Here is an 18,117-nt window from a genome sequence, read left to right on the forward strand (position 1 = left end):
CAAATTGAAGAACACCCAATTCTAGGGTTCCGGCGGGTTCTTGGAGATTTGAAGCTTTTCCCGACCAAATTGGACTTGGCCATAGGTATGAAACTTGCTCTACTCATTGAGACATTCATTCCTGTAAAATTTGATAATTTTTAGAAATAGTTTATTTTTCGGCGAGTCGGGGCGGCCGACCGTCGTGTGTGGCGGCGCGTGGGCCGAGGCACCCCCTGACCTTCCTAAGCTAAGTTTGATACCCCAATTCCATAGGTGAAGTCCGATTGATGAAATTGCATCATTTGAACATAGTTTTGATAGAGACCGCTACTTGATCCTTATATGAATTGACAATCCGACCATTGGATCGTCACCAAACTTTAATACATTATAGTATGTAATAGTTGAGGATATTAGAAACTTAAAAATTGGGAATCTAACGTATGGATCTTCCTAAATTGGATTTGTAAGTTCGTAAAATAAAACGTTGACCGCTACTTAAATTTGCAATTGGTGGAGATCCAACCGTTGGATTGTAATGAAACTTTAGTACGATGTTTTAGAAGCATAATGTGGATCTTTGGAAGTTATGGATTGGAAATCCGAGGTGCGGATCTTCTGGATCGAGTTACGTAGGGTTGTGGACCTTACTTTCGACCTTTGACCAAAGGTTGACTTTTGGTCAATGGGTTTCAAATCATTTTAGAATGTCCTTGGGGATGTGTTTTATGTAAGGTACATGTCCTATCAATAAGAATTCTAAGATGTGATTTGATAATTGTTCTAGGCGCCGATCGTTCGAGATGCCTCAATATTCATGCTAGGGAGTTGTAGCGCAGACTCCAGGTAAGTGGGTTTTTTCCTTTTTATAGTGTGTGTATATATATATATATATGTATGTATGTATGTATGTATGTATGTATGTATGTATGTATGTATGTATGTATATATATATATACACATATGATTGATAGTTTCCACAAATGCTTTTGAATTGATTCATGCACTTCATGCCATGATTAAATTATGTTATGAGTAATGTTGCACTGTTGTGAAATACCAAGATGATCCTACGGGATGCGCATGTAAGTTTATTATGTTAATGGTAATTATTGCATCATTATGCTTGTACTCATATAATTCGCTCATCAATGCTACACCTCGGTGTTAGTGCTCCCGTCCCGGGCCAAGACCAGCCTTCACGTGATTGTTCACCTCCTGTACAACACGCTCGCCTTGGATCCAAGTAGGTGCTAGCCTATCATACAGATTGCATTAGGCAGTTCCGACTCATAGGTGACTCGCGCATAACGCTAGCTTCACGTGATCATAGCACTAGAGCGTTTATTATTACACTTAGCCTGTCGTACATGTCACATTAAGTGACTCCGACTCGTGTGTTAGCATAGTTTGATGAGTGATATGTGCAGTCGTACATGTCACATTAGGTGACTTCGACTGGCATGCTAGTATGGATTACTGAGCACATGATCCTATCTATATTACTGTTGAACTATTTTGCTGTGGCATATTTCTGGACTTACAGTTAGCATGCATTTGATTTTCATACTTATACTTAGTATGATATTTTGGAAACTATACATGTTTTACAGCGAGGGGTTATAACGTTTTCAAAAAGGTTTTTATAAAACTTTATTTTTAGGCCCTCTCATCCTTGTTTTTTGCCCATTCGGGTTCTAGTAGCAGAGTTTTCGTACCGACAAGGGTTATTGGCAAATCTTGGTGTAGACGATTACCATCGATGGTATAATTCTCACCCTATTTTACTGTACTGTACTTATTCTCTATCATCACGTGTGAATTGGGTTCATTCCTACTCACCAGTGCACTATTATATTTAGGCATTTTTAGGTTTAAATTTAGGGAACTGTTATTAGCACTTTTGATCTCATTCTACACTCCTCACAAATGTATTTTTCTTTCTAATTGTAGAAAGTTTGGAGTGTCAAATGAGATTTTTAGAGTGCTAATAACAATTCCCTTAAATTTATTCATATTTTCCACATCACTATACTTTGTGGCTTCGTCACCTTCCAGGTGTCGGCCAGCACAACTCGATTCGGAGTCCTAATGGACATACCGAATCTGGGTGTGTCAGTTGTGCAAAGAGAAGAGTTAATTAAAGTGTGAAGACCCTCATTTAAATTACCATTTATAATTACTGTTAAATAGTATGTTTTTTCTTTTTGTAGGTGTAATTTGTTTTAATTGTTAATTACCTAGGCTTTAATTTAATTCACCATACGGCCTGTTTGTGCATGTTAGTATTGAGTTTTTATAAGATTATTAATATTAACTAAAGCCCATTTAAAAGCAAAAAAAAAAAAAAAATACAAAAACAAAAAACCAAAAACAGAACAAAACAAAGGGGAAAGACCACTTGGACAATTAGTTGTCCTGTGCCCATCAACCTCAAAGCTCAACCATTCCTATATTCCATTTCATCTTGTTTCCATCCTACTCTCCCTCTCCCTCAACTTTTCCCTATTCCTCTCATCTCTTCTAGAAACGAAGAACAGACACAATAGCTAGCCTTCTCAAGTATTTTCAAATTCTTATCCTTAACAAAAATTTTATTTTAGAGAGTTAAGCGGTGGAAAAATGTTTTCCTATTAGATGAATTAGAGATATAAAGTAGGAGGTGGAAGTCTATACCTAGGTGTCTTCCAATTTGGGCTTTAGCCTGCTTATTCATCCTCCATAATTAGCTGAGTAATTATTCGTGAGGCGAACCAACACAATCATGTACCTTGTCAAGAAACCGAGAATGATCAAATAATGAGGATTCAAGGGGAATTTCATAAGACTCAACTTTCAGTATTTTAAGGGTGATATGAATCATGTTCAAGCAGAGGAATGGTTACAACAAATTAGTAGAAAGATGAACGATCATATGATTCTAGAATATTTGAAGGTAACCATTGCAAGTACTTACTTGAAGGGGCAAGCTTATCACTGGTGGGAATCCGTTTTAACTAATCTTGATCTTGAAATTTCAACTTGGGAAATTTTCGAGGCTCTACTTTTAGAGAAATTTTTCCTGAGACTATGAGAACTATGAAGGTACATGAATTTACAAATCTCTGGCAGAATGAGATGACTGTGGCGCAATATGTAGCTAAGTTTGAAGAGTTGATGCGCTTTGCACCTTATATGATTCCCGATGAGATTACTAAAGCAAAGACATTGGAGGAATGGTTAAGAATTGAGATCAAGGAGAAGGTAGAACTTTTTAAGTTGACGAAATATGCTGAGGTTAATGATTGTGCTTTTATGGCAGAACAGAGAATCCTTGGTTTTAAGAGGTCTGGGACATTTAAGAACTTTAGTGGATGGCAGAGTAGTAAGCTCCCAAGGTTTATTCCACCTCGTTTCCAACAACCAAATCAGATATCACTTAGGCCAAATCAAGATCGAATGTGGACAAAAAGGACATTATCAGAGGGATTTCACACAATTACAGACATATCAAGCACCTAGGATTCTGCAACTTCAGTACTGTGCACCACCACAACAATTCCATGCTCTGGCACCAGTGTACCATGCTCCGTACCAACCCCACAAAACCAATTTAGGGGTCCTCTTAATCAACAAGCATCGCGTCCAAGAGGATAACCTGCTCAAGAGAGACCTGGGGTCCCAGTTGTTTCTAGGAGGCATGGGCAACTTGCTCAAGGACGAGTGTATGTTGTTGGTCAAGTGGCTGAGCAACAAGCTGAAACTGGTGGAAGGTACTTTTCTAGTTCAATTCTTTGGCTATGATACTGTTTAACCCTGGTGCTACAAAATCATTTATATCTACATCTTTTGCATCCACATTGGGATTAGAGTATGAATTTATGAAATTTCCATCATTGATTGGATCTCCTTTGGGAGATTGTGTGCAAGTCAATTAGGTGTGCAAGTCATGCACAATAGATATATTGCATCTTAAGCTTGAATGTGATTTGGTGGTGTTAGACTTGTTGGATTATGATGTAATATTTGGAATAGATTTGCTTAAACGATTTGAAGGTATTATTAATTGTGCTAGGAACTTTGTGACTATGACTACCTCTATTGGAGAAAAATTTAGTTTTTATGGGATTAAGAGTGTTCCAAAACCTGATTCAATAATGGATAAGACAAAAGTAAATTGTTTAAGTGAATCCAAAACTGAATCTATGCCAGTAATAAGAGATTTTCTTAATGTATTCCTAGAAGACTTATCTGGATTGCCACCTATCCGAGAAATAGAATTTTCCATGGAGACATGTCCAAATGCATGACCCATATCTATACCCCCATATCATATGGTACCAGTGGAATTGAAAGAACTGAAAACACAACTTTAAGAACTTCAAGAGAGGTTTTATATGGCCTAGTACATCACCTTGGGTGCTCCTGCATTATTTGTAAAGAAAACTGATCAAACCTTTAGGTTATGTATTGATTATTGTTTGCTGAATATAATCACTATAAAGAACAAGTATCCATTGCCTAGAATTGATGATCTATTTGATCAACTGAAAGGTGCACGATATTTCTCGAAGATTGATCTTCGTTTTGGTTGTCATGAACTTTGAATAAACCAGAAGATATACCAAAGATAGTTTTCAAAACTCGATATAGACATTACGAGTTTTTGGTTATGCCTTTTGGTTTAACGAGTGTGCCAACAACATTCATGGATTTAATGATGACATGCTCATATATTCTAAGACCGAGGAAGAACATGAAGAACATTTGTCAATCATCTTATAGACTTTGAGGGAAAATAAGTTATATGCTAAGTTAAGAAAATGTGAGTTTTGGTTGACTAAAGTGAAATTCTTAGGACATGTCATCTCGAATAAAGGCATTGCAGTGGATCCTTCCAAAGTGGAAGCAATGTTGAATTGGAGTCAGTCGAAGAATGTGAAGAATCATTCCAAAAGTGGAAGCAATGTTGAATTGGAGTCAGTCGAAGAATGTGATGAATGTGAAGAATCATTCCAAGAATTAAACATTCGATTAACAACTGCTCTGGTGTTAATCATTCTTGAAAGAGATGTCGGTTACACTGTGTTTACCGATGTTTCATTACGTGGACTAGGATGTGTTTTAATGCAATCTAGCAGAGTTGTTGCTTATGCTTCCCGTCAACTGAAGCCATATGAAAGAAATTATCCAACACATGATTTAGAACTAGCAGCTATTGTTCATGCACTTAAGACGTGGAGACATTATTTATATGTAGAACAATTTGAACTATTTTCTAATTATAAAAGTTTAAAGTACTTATTTACTCAGAAAGAGTTGAATTTAAGGCAACGACACTGGATGGAATATCTGAAGGAAAAATTTTGTCCTAGCTAAGAACATATGAGAACATTTGAACACATAAGCAAGCTAATAACACTCTAAAAGTACAATTCTAAAACCCATGACTTTCAAAGGCTAGTGAGTGGTGAACCACAAGACTCTTTAACAACATTAAAGAGAAGAAAGGATTTTAAGATTCATTACACTTGAAGCTCATCCTTGTTTACACAAGGGATTCACCCAAGTGGAGGGCCTTCAAGTCACCTCCTAACTCCTTAGATCTTCCTTGTGATTTTCTTCCTTTTGATACTCCTTTGCTCCTTGAGGATATGAGGAAAGGATCTCCAAGAATACCAAAGGGTTGGTGTCTCTAAGTCTCCACACCATGGATGAGGTGTGAAGATGAAATGGATGACTTAGAGGAAGGAAGATTGCTAGCTATTTTCCTCTAAGTGTGGCTGGCCTCTATAAAGAAAAAAGGAGAAAAAGTTTCTCTTCTTTGCCTCAAGAAAACCGTAGTGAGAGAATGACTATAAAGATACCTTTATACCACCTCACATGTGAGTGGCAAACTTGCAATTATCCAAATTTGCTACCACTCACCCTATGGCCGGTTTTGACTTTGTATTTGGGTTAATTTCCATTTAGTTTTAGTTGTCATATAACTTAAACTCAATGGGCCTTGTGGACCAAAACCCTTTTAGGCCTCGAGACCCTAAACTAACTTGAAAGCCCAATACAAACCCTTCGTAAAATTAATTAGTCTTGACCATTCTCAATTAAACCATTTAATTGCTTATCCATCTCATTTATATTTCTTCACTTTCATCCTTACTCGGTGTATGATCTATTAGGTTCCAATTAGCGAGGCAGTGGGCGATTGTTACTCTTAACGATCGATTGTGAATTGAAACTACATTTCAATTCTCCCTTTGATGAAGATTAGTGTTTGCTAATCTTCAGGGCTTCCACAAACCATGAGTGACACCTAACAGTATGTCATGACTACCTAAGCTAAGTAGAAGTGGTTGGAGAACCTATCCAGTTACTATTATAATGCAATACGATCCATCTCTAATACAATACTCTTAATCGCATTGTTTGAGTGATAGTTTGTTTCATGTCTACTATCCAATGTGATACTTCTTTATATGATTCAATTGAATATGTTTTGGAACAAACTTCCTAAGTTATATTCGTATGTTTTGGCCAAAGACTCCCGAATCATATCTCAGAGTATTCTCCATCTGCCATGGAAGGTTAGAGATCCCTTGTTGTACATTCATTTGCCTACATGATTAGATAGCTTGACCTCAATAATGTCATGGACACTCTCGATGGAATGCCTTTGACATGATCAAAGATCAAGGGCCTAACCATTAGACATCTATGATGCCTCAAGTTAAAGGACTACTTTGCATATTGCAACTTACGAGTTCTTACATGACATGTTTGTTTGAATTCTCTTTTGATCGTAGTTCAGTGTACTCGAATACCTTTTGAGCACCTATGTGTTTATCTCAGTGTCCAACACTAAATGACTTAAGACTAGTCATACTCACGCTTGAGTTAACATAACACATACTAACCTTAGCGGATTGTCAATGCCCAATTGGCAATCCTATGGCTAGGGACGTTTCAGGAATGATTGTAAGAGAAATGTCTCATTAATCTAACTTACTTAGATCACTTCTCTCTTAAATTAAATACATTCCTTGGATTCCCTTATTTCTTAAACACATAATAAAATGAATAGTGATTAACAATAAGCTTTGCCCTTCATTAAACATATAATAGTTTAACACAATAAGTATTCCAAAAGCTATTACATCAAATGAGTGGCTTTGTGGGCATACTTCCAACATTATCTTGAGGATTATGATTTTGGTTTTGCATTATCATCCAAAAAAGGTTAATGTAGTGGCAGATGCTTTAAATAGAAAACCCCAAACACTTGCAACTAATTTGTTTCATCAAAAGTCAAAGATGGTAGAATCTCTTTATGATTTTGACTTGCATGTGGGAATGCAAGAAGATTGTGCTTATTTGTAATTTAGTCACTCATCCCACTTTGATTAAGAGAATCATTGGTGTACAACAAAGCGATTTTATGTCTCAATCTTTTTGAACAAAGATTTCAATTGGGGAAACACTTGGAGGAACCAAGATGTATCAAGATCTTCAGCGTCAATTTTGGTGGAGTGGTATGAAAAGAGATGTAGTGGATTTTGTGGCAAAATGTCTTGCTTGTCAACAAATGAAAGCTGAACATCATAAGCCCTCAGGTTCACTACAATCATTACCGGTAGCAGACGGGAAATGGGATCACATCATTATGGACTTTGTTACTGGTCTACCAAAATCCCCAACACAACGAGACATAGTATGGTTATTGTGGATCCTTTAACCAACTTGACATATTTTGTACTGGTTAAAACCACATACTGCACTGAAATACTTGGAAAGCTTTATATCAGAGAAATAGCTAAATTGCATGGATTTCCTATTTCGATTGTTTCTGATTGACATTCTAAATTTGCTTCAAATTTTTTGGGAAGTTTACAAAAAAGCATTGGGTATAAAACTTAATTTTAGTTGTGCCCTTCATCCCCAAGTTGATGGATAATCAGAACAGACCATTTAAATCTCGGAGAACATGTTGAGAGCCTGCATTATGGATTTCGGTGGAAGTTGGGAAGATCATTTGTCACTAACAGAGTGTTCTTACAACAATAGTTATCAATCGAGCATACAGATGGCACCATATGAAGCATTGTATGGAAGACCTTGTCGATCACCTGTATTCTGGACAGAAGTACGAGAAACTGTGTTGTTAGGACCTGCTTTGGTACAAGAGACGATTGAAAAGATTAAGATTATTAAACAACGGATCCTAACAGCTCAAAGTCAACAAAAGAGCTATGCCGCTTGAATGATGAAATCATTGAAATTTAATTGGGTGATAATGTGTTTTTAAAAGTACCACCTCAAAGAAGAATTAAAAGGTTTGGAAAATCTGGAAAATTATCACCAAGGTTTATTGGACCGTTTGAAAGGCTAGAAAGAATAGGTGAAGTAGCTTATAAGTTAGCACTGGCTCCTCAACTTTCTGGCATACATAATGTTTTTCATGTTTCTATGTTTTGGAAGTATGAAATGGATCCATGACATGTGATCGATTGGGGATAACTCAACATAAATGAACAATTATCCTTCGAGGATAGACAAATTCAAATGTTGGACTACAAAGAGCAAGTGCTACACACTAAGATAATTCCATTAGTGCAAATTTTGTGGTTACATGGAGACACAGACGAAGCAACATAATAATTGGAGATCGAGATGTGTATGAAATACCCAGAATTTTTCTTTGATTTTGGTAAGTTTAAATTTTGAGGAAGAAATTTTGTTTTAGTAGGGTAGAGTGTGAAGACCCTCATTTAAATTACTATTAATAATTACTGTTAAATAGTATGATTATTTTTTTGTTGTAGATGTAACTTGTTTTAATTGTCAATTACCTAGGCTTTAATTTAATTCACCATACAGTATGCTTGTATATGTTAGTATTGAGTTTTTATAAGATTATTAATGGTAGGTAAAGCCCATTTTAAAAAAACAAAACAAAACAAAAGGGGAAGCCCACTTGGACAATTAGTTGTCCCGTGCCCAGCAACCTCTAACCTTAACCATCCCTATATTCTATTTTATTTTGTTTCCATCTTACTCTCCCTCTCTCTCGACTATTCGCCATTCTTCTCATCTCTTATGGAAACGAAGAACAGACATAACAGCTAGCCTTCTCAGGTATTCTCAAATTCTTATCCTTATCAAAGAATTTATTTCAGAGAGAGTTAAGCGGTGGAAGGATGTTTTCCTATTGGATGATTAGAGATATAAAGCAGGAGGTGGAAGTCTATAGCTAAGTGTCTTCCAATTTGGATTTTAGCTTGCTCATTCATCATCCATAATTTAGCTCAGGAATCCCATCCAACCTATTAGGTATAGCTGGAGGGTCTAGGCTTAGGTGATAATGATTTCTTTCCTTCCTATAAATAGCAAAGGATAAAAACCTAATTTTAGTTTAAACCTAATTTGAGTTCCTGGGTATTTTGAGAAGAACTCTCAGCTCTATTTTTGTAAATCTAAAGCTTAAGTGTAGATTTTATTTCATCTTTTTGGGTACTTATAAATTGTAAGGTTGCATTGTGATTTTAGTTTATTTGTTTGATGGTGTTCGTAGTTAGACTGGAGTTCGAAATAGGAATCAGCAAAGCTTTCGGAGAAGTTAGTTTCAGTGAACCAGGGAGGGGATTCTGGGAAGCCTTCTATCTATATATTTGTATATAATTTATGAATTCATTTCTGTAAGTTTATTGTGCTATTTTATATTAGTATTTGTGATAAAATAAAATGAATTCAAGAATAAAGAATGAGGAGTAAAACCAAACGGAATCGAACCAATATTGTTGGACTTATACTCTAATACATTTTATATAAAGTTCGTATAGTAGTCCATAATAAATAAACTTGATGGCACAAGTAGTGATAATTTAGATTTTCATTTCTTCATTTGTGATCTTCATTTTATATAGACCATCTATTTTTTGTTTTTCTATTAAGAGAGATTATTAAGCAGTGTTAGTAAAAACCGTATCATCTTCCATACTTGTTTCTAGATTATTACATACCAATATGTAACATAACCATATCATCTTCCATACTTGTGTCTAGTCATTATTACATACCAATATCTAACATCCTTAACCTACATAACTGAATTTAATTCCCGAACGGCTTTTTGTTATCCATTAGAATTATTTTCTCTCTGTCATGTGAAAATTGAAATCGGAAATCTGTTTATCATTTTTTTTTTTGAAACAAGAAAAAATATATTAAAGAGAAAACCCCCGAGCACAACCGTTCCCTACATAATCAAACTAAAGAGCATGAAGAGCAATTGAAGGAATACAGTGATCTCAAATATGACAATCACTAATAAGAAGGCCTTGACGAGCTAAAGCATTTCCAACATTGATTGAATGACCAACGTAGAGTCGCCTTCAACCATAATCTTTGTATAGTCTTTTCTTTGAGCAAAAAGAAGGCCCTCTTTGAGAGCCCTAGCCTCTAGTTCTAAAATAGTGGCACCATCAAGATTTAAAGCTCCACCTGCAATAAGTTGCCCATTATGATTCCTTAAGACAAATCCCGCCGCCGCCTTGTCCCTAACCACCGAACCGTCAAAATTTAGCATAACATAACTCTGATACGGAGGATGCCATTTAATAATCATGAAAGTATCATTAGAATTCCTTATCAAACCTTTACAATTGGCTTTAAGATATTGTTCACCCATAGATATAACCAATAGTACAGATCAGGTTGGGATGGGCATAACATTTCTGAACACCATATTATTATGGTCATTCCAAATTTGCCAACAAAGGAGCAAACACAAGCTTAAATCACTAGGAACTTCCTTATCAACATGCTTTAAAGAATTCAGCCAGTCTACTACTGAGTTGAAGCTAGCATTAGTGAAATTGCTGGCTTAATTAAACACAGGTCACAAATCGATTTAGTGACACCGCAATTAAAGAATAAATGCATTTGGTCCTCGTCTAAAAAATTACAAAAAGGACACATCTTATCACTATTAATCACAATATGACTTAATCTTTTCCTAACTTGAAGTCTATCACGAATGAACAACCACGCAAACATCTTAACTTTAGGAGGAATGTTAAGTTTCCACATCTTATTAATTAACTTATGCTTTGTAGATTGAGTCAATGTCCTTTTCTAAATCCAAGTAGCCGATTTAACATTGAACTTACCATTTTTGTATTTGGCCACCAAACTAGCACATCTTTGGAATCTTGTAAGGGAATTGTAATATTACATGTTTTCCTTACAATTTCATTACTAACCACTTGCGAAAGCTTTCTTTTATCCCAACAAACATTATCAATAAAGTCACTAACTTTCAAGTCCCAATTAATATTTTGATTGTCAATTTTAGGTAAGAGATGGAACAAAGGGTAAGGAAAAACCCAATTGTGGGACCAGAACAAGATGTCCTCACTATTACCCACTCTCCATTTCATACCCTTAAGAATAACATCCGTACTTTTCAAGATACATGTCCAAGCAAAAGAATGATTGTCTAATTTTATTATCCAGAAAATTTTTCTTTCTAAGATACTTACTTTTTACTAACTTCACCCACCGATTATCTTCCTCAGTCATCACCTTCCAACCCAATTTTACGATACAAGCTTTATTAAAATGATCCAGTTTTCTAACTCCCAAACCGCCCACTTTCTTGGGAGCACATACCAAATACCAAGCTAATGGAAAGATTTTCCTATCCCTACCTTAGAAAAAGTCCCTACACTCTTTACTAAGCTTATTGACAATCTTGTTAGGACACTTCAAACTAGACATAACAATATTGTGCATACCTGTTAGATTAGAGTTAATTAAAGTAAGCTCCCCTGCTCTGAAAAGAGTGCTTGCCTTCCAACCAGTTAATTTTTGCTTGACCCTCTTAAGCAAACTCATTTCCATTAAGTTGATCTTTCTAGAAAATAATATTATGGATACCTAGATACTTACCAATAGTAGTTTTATGTTGAATTTGCAATATATTAACAATATCAATTTTAATTGGAGCAGTAGGATTCTTGGAAAAATACAAGGATGACTTATGAAAATTTATTTGTTGAACCGCCATTTTAGAAAACATATTAAGGATTAGAAGAATATTCCTCACACACCTTGGCGTGGCTTTACCAAACAGGAGACATTCATCAACAAACACTAGATTTGAGATTTTAAATCCTTTAGGTGAGGACAAAATGCCAATATATGACTTCGGATTATTTGTTAGGGTGTTGAGGTGTCTAATTAAAGGTTCCTTACAAATGATAAAGATATAAGGGTACAAGGGGTCCCTTTGTCAATTCCTTGCTTTAGATAAAAATAACCATGAGGTTGCCCATTTATAAGCATAGAAAAGGAAGGAGAAGTAATACATTCCATAACTGACACAACCCAACGACAATAAAAACCAAATCTAAGAAGAACATACCTAATGTAATCCCCGTTTAAGTAATCATTGCCTTTTCCAGATCCAACTTGACACCTATAGCTCCAGTTCTTCCTTTCATCCTATTGAAACCTGCAAACATTTCATGAGCAATAAGAATATTATCTTGAATGGCTCTTTCCAGAGCAAAAGCACATTGATTTTGCGAGATGCAAAGATCTAATAGAGGTTTTAGTTGCTTAATGATGATCTTTGTCATAATTTTATAACTAATATTACACAAACTAATAGGCCTATAGTTACTAACAGTTTTCGGATTATCTATTTTAGGAACTAAAGCAATGCTAGTATGCTTTATGAGCCTTAAGTTGGATCCATTCTGATAAAAAAAAAAAAAAAATCTTTGACCAAATAGGAAACAATGTCCCTATTTTGGTCCTAGCAACCATGAAAAAAAGCTGCACTCAAACCATTAGGACCCGGGACTTTGAGAGCTCCAATACTACTTACAACATCCCAAATTTCCTGATTTGTAATAAGGGATAACTAACTTTCATTATGATGAATGGAAATACAAGGTTGAATGATATCTGCTAAATTACTTAGGTCAGCACCCGAGGGAGGTCTACCACCAAAAACCATTCTCATCTTTGATTTTTGTAATTTCATTCCTTTTCTTAAGAATAGTAGCCACAGTTTGAAAGAATTTAGTATTCTTATCCCCAAGTTGCAACCAATTAGCTTTAGCTCTTTGGGTCCACATAATTTCTTCAGAAAGTAGCACATGATTCAATTTATTTCGAAGAGATTTTTCCTTCATCAAATCAAAAGAGTTGTTACTCATAATTTGCTTCTGAAGCTCATCAATTTCATTTAACAATTCTTTGTTTTTCTCCTTTAAATTGCCAAAAGTGTCATTGTTCCATTTATAAATAAGAAATTTAAACTTATCAACACACACTCTAAATTTATCTTTAGGATTAATATTAGGGTCACAATGCCAAGAATTTTGCACAAACGTTTTAAACTGAGGGTGATTAAGCCACATAGCCTGGAATTTAAACGAGAAGAAGTTGTTCTACACACTAGAGTTTAAAGATAATAAAATAGGACTATGATCAGAGCAAAAAATAGGATTGTTATGCAAATGATAATCCGGGAACATATTTAACCATAAGGGGTTAGCCACCACCCTGTGCAATCTCTAAAAAACAATCGTATGATCTGTATGACAATTAGTCAAAGTAAAAGGAACTCCAGACGCATTTAAAGACAAAAAATTGCCACAATTAAGAAAAGTGATAAAATTGTTCATGTCTGTGGTATGGGTTTGATTACCTCTGACTTTCTCCGAAAGATCAATAATATTGTTAAATTCTTCAATTATGTACCAAGGACTATGAATTGGATTTAACTTGAGGACCTCTTCCCATAGGTCACACTGCATATATTTTTGGGGAAAGGCATAAATGAAAGTAACTACTTGCTGCAAATTAATAACTAAATCCTTCATAGAACAAGGGATATATCTCGGAGAGGAAGAAATTATATTAACAAAAACTTTGGTAGAATTCCAACATAAGTAGAGGCCCCCAGATCTGCCAATTGGATCACAACAAAAAATATTGTCAAAGTACTTGGAATAAAAGTTTCTAGGGACCTTATGAACAACCATTTTAATCTCCATCATGCAAAAAAGGTCCAATTTAGCTAAACATATAAAATAAAAAATTCTAGGAAATTACTTCCTCTTAACATTCCTATAGTTTCACGCAATACACTTCATCAATCTAATTCTTTAGGATAACTAGACCCATCCTTAATTGCAAACTCCTCTCGGACTTAGCATCCCAACAATGGCACGAGGGGCACCACCACTAGGTCTAGCTTCATCAACATCATTGTCACGAACTCTTTTCATTGGACTTATCATTCCAGTTTTAGGCCTTGCACTCACAAAGCCAACCTCTACGGCAAGCAAAGTAACAACCGTATTGCTAGTGTTCTACCTAGTCTCAACCTCCTCACATCTCACATTTGACATAACAACATCCAGGTTTAAAGCAAGATCATTCATAACATCAAAGAAATCAAAATTAATACTCCTATAATCACAAGCAAGATTATTGTCACATGGAAAAATAAAGAACTCATCGTCATTAAACATGGGGTCAATAGAATTACTACTAGAGATATCTATCCATCTATCATCATTTTGTCTAAAATTAAAAAGATTAGAGACAAATGTTATCACTCTAGAGGAGCTACAACTCACAGTGCTTACTCTCTGGCCATGCTCCACCAATTTCCCTGCTTTCCTCAAATCCGGATCAAGGTCAGGCCTTGCCATACACTCATGCACTTGCTCTTTGTTCTTCTGAGCTTCAATCAACCACCAGAGAACCCAAGGTTTCTTAAATAGAGCATGTCTAAAGGATCATAACCGATGTAGTAAAACAGGCCTACATACTGAGATCTAAAATGTTGCTTTGAACCAAAAGCTTGAGCTCCGGTAATCCAAACAAGCCAAAAAAAAAAAAAACACGCCACACAAAACTTAATTAAAAGCAATTAAGAACCACCAATCAAGGAAAACATAAAAACACATATAACCATCATTATACCAGTCATAAGTCAGACTAGAAACAAAGCAATTAATCTTCCAAAGCCTTTTTTCTCTCACCTCACTTAGCTTCCTATTAATCTTAGTAGACCCTAATTTACACTTTACCCACCAATTATCCCTTTGCCTATGTCGAGGACATTGCAGAAAAATTTAGCAATTAGGCTTACCTCTGGACCAATTGCACACCCTAACTATCAAAATGACCAAATTAATTATCACCCAAAACCTCTTACACCAATTAGCTAAACTAGTCATCGCTCCTATTGGAATCTTAGACACTAAATTATCAAAAAATATCCTAGCAGTTGAATTATCAAGGGGAATCATAGCAGAAAATCCCCAAAAGCCATCGATGTGATGGCGGCGGCAAAGGAGACCCCCGAAGAGCTTACGCAGGAACCCTAGACCCATTTAGTCAACTGTCGTTTGATCAACATTGTTTCTGTTTGTCATTGAGAAGGATTAATCTGCCTACCATTGAACTTAGTAAAATGAAATGGTTAAATAATAGAAAAATAAGATTATTCAGGAATAACCATCGAATGTTAGGATTACGCACTCGAGAGATAGATGTCCATATACTAACAAGGGATGTCTGTGTTGGACAAATATCAACAATCAATGAAAAATTTATATATGTTCATAAACAATAAATGCAAATAAATATTTTGGCAGAGTATAAACAAAACAAAATTAAGATTAAACAGAAAACTGAAGATCTAGGCTTGCATACCGCCAAGTCCTTGAAAAAGAATTTCGTCCCTATTCTGTGCTTGTATTTTGATGGACCTCTGCTTCACCAGATTCAATGATCTAAGTCAAGATTCCAACACCGGAAAACTAGACTTCTGACAAATATCTTTGTGGTACTCTCAGTATGTTTTGTATGGGTTGATGATTTTCAATGACATGAACGGTATGCAGATGCATGTATTTATAGTAATCATATGCCTATTCTCAACATACATGTTTTTGGAAGGCGACTATTCAATGCAAATGGTGTGTTGCTCCATCTTTTCCTCATACTTTTTCATACGTTCTCAAATGCTCCCAGACTTCATCTGAAAAGATGAGTCTATTGAAAAATAAAAAGATTAATTAAATTCAAAATTAATTTAACAAATTAATTGTTGGAGCCCAAGGCCCATATTTTGATAATTAATTATATATTAATTATTAGTTAATTATAACACCTCAAAGCCTAAACACAAGGTTGAGCCCAAGTTTGCTCTCCATGTACTTTGTAATAAGGACAAAGTCCTATAAAGTGAGGGAACGTTTTGGTGGTGACCAATGTGAGACAATGAGTTAGGATGATATTTCTACTCTCAAAAACTTCAACAATATGAATTCTTGAGAAGAGATGAGCTTTGGAGTTTTGGGTAGTAGTTAGGTTTCATGTAGTTGAGCCAACTCTTGGTAGGTACCAGGTTCTCATGTCGACCACAGTGCACAAGTTTTCTAGGGCAATTCGGAACTGGAGAAAAAAAGTTTACCAGGTTCTCATGGCAAGATGACTAGCAAAAAGGGAAATTTAGTTACGATTTGGATTTGTTCAAATTTCAAATAATTTTCACTTGGGATAACATGGTATGGGACGTGCTAATTCTAAGTGTTTAATTGTTTGAACTCATGAGAATAAATGAAGGATCTTGCATTGCATCCATAACTAGAAGAAAAAAGCTCATCTACCACGGTTGATGCTTATGGTAGATTGCAATCCACCACTGACAATGTGCCTGTTAGTAATTTGGATGTGATAAAAAGTCACAGTTTTGACCACAGGCTATGGCCGTTGTCTAATGTGATGTAACCACGGATTGTGCCCATGGTAGATTGGAATCTAACACCACGCGCACTATAGCCGTTGTGGATTCCAAATTGACGACAACTAATGCCCGTTATAAAACAATTCCCAAAAATAAAAAAAAATAAAAATTATATATATATATATATATATATATATAAATATATAATATTTATATACAAATTGCATAATTACTACAACATAATGATTACATAAAACATCACAGATTCAAAATTCAAAAATTACAAGTTGTACACTAAACATCACATATTCAATATTCAAATATTACAAGTTGTACACTAAAACTAATAACGAACCAATGAGCTATACTAAGAAATACCTAACTATCCAAAAAGTATCAAATAGGGCTCCAATAACAAGGACATTGTCGCTTGAAGACAATACCTCCAAATGAAAGGGCCTTGAGAGTGAAATACTGCCCCTAATGCTTGACCCTCAACAATTGTTGCCTTTCTCTATCTACATGAACATAAGCATATGGATCAAAGAAAGAAAATCTTGTACTGCTATTGGCAAAAATAAACACTTGATCACAATCAAGAAAAGTGAAAAGATATACAAAACTTGAAGGAAAAAGTTTTTTTTTTTTTTTTTTTTTGGTCGAAAAAAAGTCAAAAGTTAACTAGTAAAGACTTGTATAGATATACGAATCTCTAACAATCCACACAAGAAGCCAAAAATTAACTAGTAAAGAATCAAGCAGATATACAGACTTAACTCTAACAAGAGCATGTAGTGCAAAATTAACATTGCATATAAAGTGAATGGAGTAAATACAAAACTTAACTTACAATCATCAATTATCAAGTTTCTAGATAATCCTCTCAACCGCTCTACATCTAAAACTAGGATTTCATATACAGTTTTTGCTTCTAAACCTTTCTACTCATGCATCCCTTTCACACTACATATATTTCTGCAAATATATACTGTACAAGATTAACCAAACCAATGCCATAAACAAAGACCTTTTTTTTTTTTTTAATAAACCATAAACAGTAGTAACCAAACCAATGCTATAAACTAAATCATTAATTAGCCCAAAAATTAATTTCAAATTCTTACCCTGTCTGCAAGTTCTTTTTGCAAATAGAAACTGGAAACTGCAAGGCAAAAAAAGCCATGGCTTAAGAATGAAACATCACTCAAAATTTATATTAAAAAAACTTAAACATATAAAAAGTTAAAAACTATATGCGGAGAAGAGTGCTAGCCTAATCCCCGATCCCTAAATCTAACTCCATCTCTCTAGTTTTGAAACCAACTCCATCTCTCTGGTTTTGAAACCAACTCCATCTCTTTGGTTTTGAAACCCTAGCCATA

At 35.1% G+C, this 18,117-nt stretch overlaps 1 pseudogene; it reads left to right on the plus strand.

Annotated features, from left to right (window-relative positions):
* The first annotated feature begins 3,051 nt into the window (after nt 1–3,051).
* LOC137726199 (uncharacterized) overlaps nt 3,052–18,117 on the plus strand; it is a 28,013-nt pseudogene continuing 12,947 nt past the window's right edge.

Source organism: Pyrus communis, chromosome 1, assembly GCF_963583255.1.
Source record: "Pyrus communis chromosome 1, drPyrComm1.1, whole genome shotgun sequence".
Classification (NCBI taxonomy): domain Eukaryota; kingdom Viridiplantae; phylum Streptophyta; class Magnoliopsida; order Rosales; family Rosaceae; genus Pyrus; species Pyrus communis.